The sequence below is a fragment of the Myotis davidii genome, unplaced genomic scaffold, assembly GCF_000327345.1.
Source record: "Myotis davidii unplaced genomic scaffold, ASM32734v1 scaffold1670, whole genome shotgun sequence".
Lineage (NCBI taxonomy): Eukaryota > Metazoa > Chordata > Mammalia > Chiroptera > Vespertilionidae > Myotis > Myotis davidii.
Genome location: NW_006281877.1, coordinates 65609 through 74893, shown reverse-complemented (window position 1 = coordinate 74893; position 9285 = coordinate 65609). Strand labels below are relative to the sequence as shown.

General features: G+C 34.6%; 1 pseudogene; it reads left to right on the top strand.

Annotated features, from left to right (window-relative positions):
* Positions 1–1229: 1229 nt before the first annotated feature.
* On the top strand, positions 1230–9121 carry LOC102769048 (annotated as a pseudogene).
* The last annotated feature ends 164 nt before the right edge of the window (positions 9122–9285 follow it).

The following is a 9285-nucleotide window of genomic DNA, read 5'->3' as shown; positions in this document are numbered from 1 at the left end:
TATCTTCAGAAAAAAATCACTTCTACTGTCGTGGTAAACAACCTGCTTCCCTATTTATAATGGTCTGGCCCTCAACTTCAGCATGAAATTATAGCTAATTTGCCTACGAACGTCAGGTGGTCATAATAATCTGGCCACTCAGTGTAAATGTATATATATTGTGAAATGATTACCACAATCAAGTTAGTTAACATATCCATTATCTCACATAGAAACCACTTTTGTGTATGTATTGAAAATATTTAAGATCTATCTTAGCTGATTTCAAGTATCAATATTTGTTCTTATGTAATAATCTCAATGAATTTACTTTGGGTAAATAGTGGTTTTAAAAAAATAGTGAGGTATTTTAAAAGTCAGTGAATATCTAAGTCCTACCATGTGAATTTCTTTTGTGAGAAGGCAGAGCTTGTATCAGTGACAATGAGATTTAAAGTGTCCTTAGGGAAGCAGGAAGCATAGGCTGAGATAATGCTCTCATCATAATGCAGAAAATTTTGTATTAGTTTAATTTGAGCACTAATAGTATATATCCATTTATCAGTTAGAAGACAGATAAATATTTATATATGGTATGTGTCTATATAACAAATGAATTTACAAGTGAAGAAAAAACTCAAAATTCCTTTGGGACTGTCGTCTATAGTGACAGAACAATTATAATAGAAATCACATTACTTTTCAAGCAGGTGTTTAAGGATAGTATTGAAGTGAAATCTTGTGTCAAAATTTCCTCTGAACTTAGAAACATGAAATGCAATAATCAGAAGATGACATAAGTGAAAACCATTACATTTGTGGGCATTAAGCCAGGGTTTTAAAAGTAGACATTATAGGGAGAAAAGCATAAAAGAGAAAATTAAAATATCAATGCCTTTGGCATCCATTTAGAACACTATTCATAGAATAATGTGATTTTATAATGATTTAGGTCATTCTCCCATATGATACCATTAGGTAAATGACAGTATTTCCCCCCATTTTCTGATAAAAAGATTTGGGCAGCATTTCAATAGCCTCCCTTCAACTAGCAGAAAATGTAAGGTCGGCTGCTTCTGGTAGCACAGCCTAATGAATGCCACTGATGCCCCTCCAACTCCTGGAACATGAAAGTCCTGGAAAAAAATGTTCATTCACAGCTTAGCTATATATAGAGAAAAAGATATCCCTACTTTCCAGAAGTAGAAAGGCAAGTCAGTATCACAGTGTTAACTTTGCAGGCTGCTACCATGGTGCTTCAGGATGTTATCAAGCCTGAAAATAGGCCCTGGTTGCACAAGGCTGGAGTGGTAATGCCCACAGAGGATGTGGTCTTATGCCTGTATTAAATTTCATGTGAGGAAGTGGGACTGAAATGCCAACAGACAGCTATTAAAGGGGATTGAAAAACTATACTTTCTGGAGCAGGGAGGCAGCAAGGACAATTGTCACCAGCCCAGTCTTCTGTCTGGGAAATAATTAAGAAGCCTCTGAGAAATTAAATCCTATACCCTGCCACACATGAGTGGAAACCCAAATTCCTACCTCTAGTGAGACAGAAGAATCCCACAGTTTGACATTAATGTCAAACTATCATCTAATATGAAACACCTGTGGTGGGTATCAAACCACAAGGAGCACACCTCCACAAACCTGAAAACCCTTCCTAGAAAAAGATCATTCAAAAAAACATAAAAAAGGGAAATTTCCCCAAAATATTTTCTAAGGTTATGGTAATTTAAAAAATCAGTTTGGCCCTTACCATGCCAGTGCCCAGGTCAGTGCAGAGGATGGATATGGTGCCTAGAGGCAGGGGATCGCTGAAGATAATGAACAGCAGGAAGGGAGCGATCTCAGGAGTGTTACTGGTTAGGGTGCATGTGATGGATTTCTTTAGGTTTTCAAAGATGAGGCAACCTAGAGAGAATGGTCAACCTTCTGTGAGAAGCATAGAGAGGACACACCTCCCACAAACCAGCTCCTGGATAGAAAGACCACTATGAATAAGTGTCATGATCCATGAAAGGATCTGGAGGTCTCAGGCCTCAGTGGTCCCAGTTTTGTTTCTAAATTGTGTGACTTTAACTAAAGCCAGGATCTATTAGCATGTCATATCTGTATACTCTTTATTCTTGGATTCAATATGGCTAATGTCATCTGATCTCTGAAAATTAAGTAGGGTTGGGCCTGGTTAATACTTAGAGATGTTTGTGAATGCCAATATAAAAGCTGTAAGAAGATTAAGGCTGAAATGGAAAGAACCTGAGCTTGGGTTCCAATCCCATTTTCTGCCATAATTGGCTTGTGACTTGGGGCACCACTCACCTATATGAACTTCATTCCTCCTGCCTTGTAAGATGGCTTGATTTCTTCCCTGATAAAAGTTTCAAAAACTATAATCTCTCCCTGAACCCCTGCATTATTTTTACCATTGCACTCATCTTATTTCAATATACTATGCAATTTACTTTATTGTCTGTCTTGTTCAACCTAGAAATTAAATGACATGAGAACAGGGATGCATGTCTTTTTATTCCCCACTGTTGCATCCCCAACATCCAGAATAGTACCTGATACATAGTTGGTGCTCAAAAAATTAATTGAATGGAATGGATACAAAATAATGACCTGCGTTGGGATCACATGAGATCTCAATAAAATAATAACTATTACTAGTATGTGGGTTGTCATAGGTTTTAATAAGATAACTCCAGGAAGAAAGCAGGGAGCCTAGGGTGTAGAATTCTAGGGTTCTCCTGTTTACCAATGGGTATTGTCTTCAGAATCCTCTGGAAAAGAGGGTAATAATTTTGGCTCATACAATCAATTTATACTTCAGGCTCCAACTTAAAAAACAAAACAAAAAAACCCCACACAGTTAAAAAGGGTATATCCTGATTTTTAATTTCCTTTTTTCCACTATTTTTTATTGTTGACATTAATTTTCAATGGCAAAGCTCAGAGGAAGGGTTTCTACAGGATTACCCTTAATATTTTTTCTGTTGTTAATAATTTATTATTTTATTATATTCCCATTCCTCAACCTGATTTTGATAATCCAATATTTAAAAGATAATAGGGAAAACAAAATAATATGGCCATCTCATTTATAAGTGTAATATTAAATTTGAAATGGTATATTTGGAAACTGAATATATCATTGTATTAAACAAATCAAGGACTCCATTTTAATTAGTATGTTGAACAATCCTATCATGGAAAACCACAATAATGCATAAGATTTTTTTAGTCATAATTCAGTTAAAAAACTAATGAATTCTCAAATGCCAAAAAGAAATAGAAAGATGAACTATAGAGAAGTGAGCAACTTTAGAAGGCAGCTTTTAAGTGGAGGCCATGTACTCAACTTTTGCTTATAGAAGGAGAGTAAATATCCCCCCCTTGGCATTTCTAAATATACACTGTTCTTAAACAGGTGAATTTAAAGCTCATTTTCACATTACTTGCAAGAAAATATGAATCCTCCTGGAGGAATAATATTCACCCCAAGGCTGTGTGTAACCCCAAGGAATATCCACACAAATATAGTACTGCAAGGAGTTTATACAGATAGATAAAACTCCATAAAGTATATAAGGAAATGAGGCCATAATATGAAGTCTGAAAAAATGAAGAAACAGCCCTGACTAGTTTGGCTCAGTGGATAGAGCATCAGCCTGCTGACTGGAGGGTCCCAGGTTCGATTCCGGGCAAGGGCATGTACCTTGGTTGTGGCCACATCCCCAGTAGGTAGTGTGCAGGAGGCAGCTGATCGATGTTTCTCTCTCATCGATGTTTCTGACTCTCTATCCCTCTCTGTAAAAAATCAATAAAATATATTTTTAAAAAATATAGAAACAAATACACAAAAATTCATATGTAGAAATCATCAAACACATTACAATTATTTAAAATATCTAAAGAAATAAAAGAAGAAATTAAAATTGCCTGCAAGAACCTATAAAAATAATTAAACAATTATAAAAAAGAATCAAATAGACTGTCTCAAAATTTAAATACTATAAAATGTGAACTTCTATACATAAGATCAGCTAAACAATAGATTCAATAGAGGTAAAAAAAAAATAATTATACATAGAAAAAAAGTATCCAGAATATATAATAGAGAAAAAAGTTAGTAAATATATTACTATTAATAGAAGTTAAAGACAGAATAAGAAGGCTTAATATGTTTGAATAATGTTCTTCTATCTTCTTTATCCTCTTTCTGGAAATCCAATTAGAGATATATTAGCAGAGAATTTTCCAGAATTATTGAAATATATCAAACCTCAAAGTCATTCAATTATACATCAAACACTTTAAAATGGCCATACATTTTATTTTGAAGCAAATAAAATTTTTAATAAATTTTAATCATACACAATATGTTCTCTGATACAAAGCAATTACATTAAAATAAAGAATAAATGATAATTAAAGAAGCCTTGTATATTTATAAATTATAAACATATTTCAAACACCTCTTTGGTAAATGAATTAATCATACTGGAAATGTAGTTAGATAATAGATACATTTAAAAAAGTACTTAAGTGTGCCACGCCAGCACGACCAAGGGTGATCCCGAGTTGGGGGGTGAGATTAAGGAAAGACAGACAAGAGAATAATAGCTGGGTCTCGGTGGGACGCTGCCTCCCTGATGAGGAGACGATGACAGCGCCCACAAGACGTGTCTTTATTTTATAGCAGATGCCACGAGGCAAAGTAGGGGCGTGATCACGTTGTTTACAGCATTCTCGTGAGTTTCAACCCTACTCAACTACATGCACCTGAACTCTATCACAAGGCACGTGGGGCTACGTGTTTGGACTATAGGTTCAAGCTCACAAACACAGCCGTTGGCTATAATTGTGCTGGGAGGGCCTGCCCTCCAGCTGGGACTTGCACGTGGCAATGAGAGGACCCTGTCCTTCCATTAGTCTGAGGCTTGAACCTGGCCAAAACACCGTAACTGCACCCCACACTTAAGCACTAGCCTGTGTTGCTCAGTTGGTTAAGTATCTTCTCATGCATCTAGATTTCCCTGGTGTGATTCCCATTCAGGGCATATGCCTGGGTTGTGGGCTCGAGCAGCAACCAGCTAATCAATGTTTCTCACAGAGATGTTTCTTTTTCCCTCTCCCTTCCTTTTCCTCTAAATCAATAAAAACATATTTTTAAAGTACTAAAAATACTATAAATCAAGTATTCATATTGGGAAACAGAAAGGTTAGACTTTATGATTCAAGTATATAACAGAAAAAGTTTGAAAAAGAAGAGAATCTTAGGAAAGTAAGATGAAGACATACTACAGGTATAAAGACAACTTAATAAACTAGAAACAAATAAGAAAATGATACAATTAGAAAATCAAAATGATACATAGAAAATCAACAATATTAATAATTTGAAAAGATTAATAAAAGTGATAAAATAGTAGGGAAGCTAAAATAAAACATTAATAAAGGAAAGGGAACATTAAAAATGTTAAAAAGAGTAAAACGTTGAGAAGATGAAATAACTACATGTCATTAAATATAAAACTTAGCTCATGCAAACACATTTATAAAAATATCATTAAACAATATTGTCACAAAAGTATATGGAAAATATAATCTTTTAAAATAGCTAAATAGTTTAAAAATTTGTATTAGAGCTTTAAATTTTCCCCACAAATTCAAGACTCCAAGTTTTATCCATAGGCTCTAAGAAAAAAATTACCAACTTATTCAAAATATTCCAAAGTCTAGAAGAATACAGAATAGGCCACTTGATTATACTAATATAAAAATAAAAATTACGTCTAGCTGATGTGGCTCAGTGGTTGAGCATTGACCTATGAACCAACCGATCATGGTTTGATTCCAGTCAGAGCACATGCCCAGATTGTGGGCTTGATCCTCAGTGTGGGGCATGGATGAGGCAGCCAATCAATTATTCTCTCTCATCACTGATGTTTCTATCTTTTTTTCCCTCTCCCTTCCTCTCTAAAATCAATAAAAATATATTTTTTTAAAAATCAAAATTATTATAAACTTGGTACCATAAATAAAAGAAAATTAAAAAAAAACACTCTCAACATGAATCTAGTTAAAGGGTTTACAATATTTTTCTGTAAAGAACCAGATGGCAAATAATTTAGGCTTTCTAGGGCAGATAGTCTCAATTGTAACTACTAGCTTATGCCCTTGAAGTACAAATGCAGCCATAGACAATATGTACGTGAATGAGCACTGCTGTGTTCCAGTGTTTCAATAAAAATTTATTTACAAAAACAGGTTGTGGCCATGCCCTGCCATTTACATGCCCTGCAAATGTGCTTTTCTATTGGGAACAGCCACTGCTTAAATGACAAAAACTCAGCCCACCTGTCTTAAGGCAGGAAATCTGTGGACTGGTTTTCCAAGAGCACATCCTTGCTTGGTTCTGTCCCCTTCCCTCCTATAGACTACTCTCTCAATAATTTGCAACTGAACATCTGTCCATTGTAGTTTACTAAAGTAAGACACAAATTGAATCAAGCAATGTGAAAAAAACATAAAATATACTAAAATTAGGTTTGTTCAGATATATAATTCACCTTAGTGACAGAATTAAAGAAAAAATCATATGAATTCCAGTAACATTTAAATACGTTTTATAAAAAAGAAACTACCAGCAAATTTGGTATATAAAGGAACTTTAAAAAAAATCCAACTCGATTGTGAAATGAAAAAAAAATATTGCTTTTAATAATAATGACTAGGACAAGAATGCCTGTTATCACAACTTCTGTTGAGTATTGTAATGGAGGACTCAGCTGGTAGCACGTATAAAGGAAAAACAAATAAAAAATAGAATGATTGGAAAGGAATACACAAAATTATCTATATTTGCTGAAGATAATTGTCTAGATAGAAACCCAAAAGTAACTATAGTTACGTTTATATAATGAATATGAATGTTTAGCAAATTTGCTGGATCATATACAAAAATCAAGTACAATATAATTTCAACACACGTAAATCCTACAGTTGTTTAAGAAAACAGTTTACAATAGCAACAAATATATCTAAAAATAAATCTAACAAAGTTTTGCAAGTTCTTTTTTTTCGGCCCTTTTCTTGCTTTATTTTTTTTTAATTAAATCTTTATTGTTCAGATTATTACAGTTGTTCCTCTTTTTTCCCCCCATAGCTTCCCTCCACCCGGTTCCCACCCCAGTTTTGCAAGTTCTCTTTAGAGGTAATTGTAAAGATTCTTATTAAAGAACATTTCAATGAATAGATAGACTGCCATTTGGAAGACACAATAACATAAATATTAAGTTATCCCCACATTATTTTATAGTTTCAATCAAAATTTTATCTGGTATGAAAGAGTAGTGCAATATTTATTCACGTTATTAATGTTATTTCAGAATCACCAGATAAAACATAAGGGTAATATGTTTAGAAGTATAGATTTGGCAATCAGTCAGCCAAGGTTAAAAGCCCAGCTCCCCTACTTACTGACGATGAAACTTCAGTAAAGTTACTTAACCTGTCTGTATCTCAATTTCTTCATTTATAAGATAAATATAAAACTATTTACCTCATAGGAGTGTTGTGAAGATTAAGTTAGTAGGTGTAAATTACTGTGGTGATTAATTTTATGGCAACTTGACTAGGCCAAGGGATGACCAAATAGCTGGTTAAATGTTATTTGTGGATGTGTCTGTGAGGTGCTTCTGGAAGTGGTTAGCACCTGGATTGGTGGACTCAGTAAAGTAGAAAACCAATTAGACCTACTTTTAAAAAATAGCATTGATTATATTTAAAAGGTGTCTAGGAATAAATCTTTGAGTTGGGTTCCACCAAGGAGAGATACTAGCAAGAAACTGGAAAACAAAAATAGTGAGGGCAGAATATTCATTTGCTTGGCTCACCTCCTAACTTCCTCCCACAGGCTCCTGTGGATTGTCTGCTTTCCTCTATGGGAATCCACAGATCTTCTCAAAGATCTGTAGCCATTTCCTTCAGGCATGTGGTAGTATGAGTTTTCCACTGTTTCTAGCCCAGAGGTACTGCACTATCACAGGTTGTTCTGCGTAAAGCATATTCATAACTTTGCAAGTGATAAATTGCCATTCCATAGTATTAGAAAATGTAGACAACCAATTAGACCTGCTTTTAAAAAAGAGCACTGATAATTTTTAAAAAGCACCTAGGAATAAATCTAATAAAAGATGTCAGACATAATGAAGAAAATAATAGAAGCTTATTGATATAGCAAAGGAAGAGCTAACATTTTTAGATGGGCAGATTATGTGCATGGATGGGAAGACTATATATTGTAAAGATCTCAACTTTCCTAATTAATCTATGAACTCAATAAATTTCAAAAAAGCAATATTTTTTTCAGGAATAGAGAAGCTAATTCAAAACTGCATATGGAAGTAGACTAGGCTTCAGATGGTGACCACACGAGATGATATATTGATGTTGCATTATAAAGTTGTACAACTGAAATTTATGTTATTAACCAATTTTACTCCAATAAATTTAATTAAAAATGCATATGGAAATTTAAAAGGGCCATTGCAGTGAAGAGAAAGGAGCCATAGATCACATTAAAGTTCAAGTTAAAAATAATGGCCTGGGACTTGGAGCTATGATCAATAATGAAGATAACTGGATTGCTCATCAGGATGATTTCAACCAGTTTCTGACTGAACTGAACAGTTGCTATTGGCCAGAATCAGCAATCTCCTCCTAGGACAAAAGGAAAGTAAATATTCCAGCCTTAAAGAAAAATCCAAATCTCCAAGAACTGTATTCACAAAAGGGAAGGATTTATCATCTCAGAACAAAATAAACCTTGACTGCATTTTCGGGAAAAGACAGAGTAAAAAGACTCCTAAGGATTATTTCAGCCTTGCCACTCCAGATGGACTGGAACCTCCAATGCAATCACCAATGCCTTCACCATCCAGGAGTATTTTGTCAAGCATATGGCAGAACTAAACAATAAGCCACAAGCATGGTTGCAGAACCTGACCTTCCAGAGATCTAAATAGAAAGGAAAGTGGGAAAGAAATGCAAGAAAGAGGCAGAAGATAAAAATGTGGAGAATTACACTCAACCAAAGATCAAGAAAAAGAGAGACCAAGTTAAGGAGTAGCACGGAGACTCTAGTTGAGATGAGAATCCTGACACTTCTGCTGAGGATGGAGAGGATTGTGTGTGGTCACATGTTGGTCATGACTTACAATCAAATGCTCCCCAAAAAGAGAAAAGAAAATGCTACAAAAGCAAGTTAAGGCAGCAGTAGGTGCTATGCTAGAT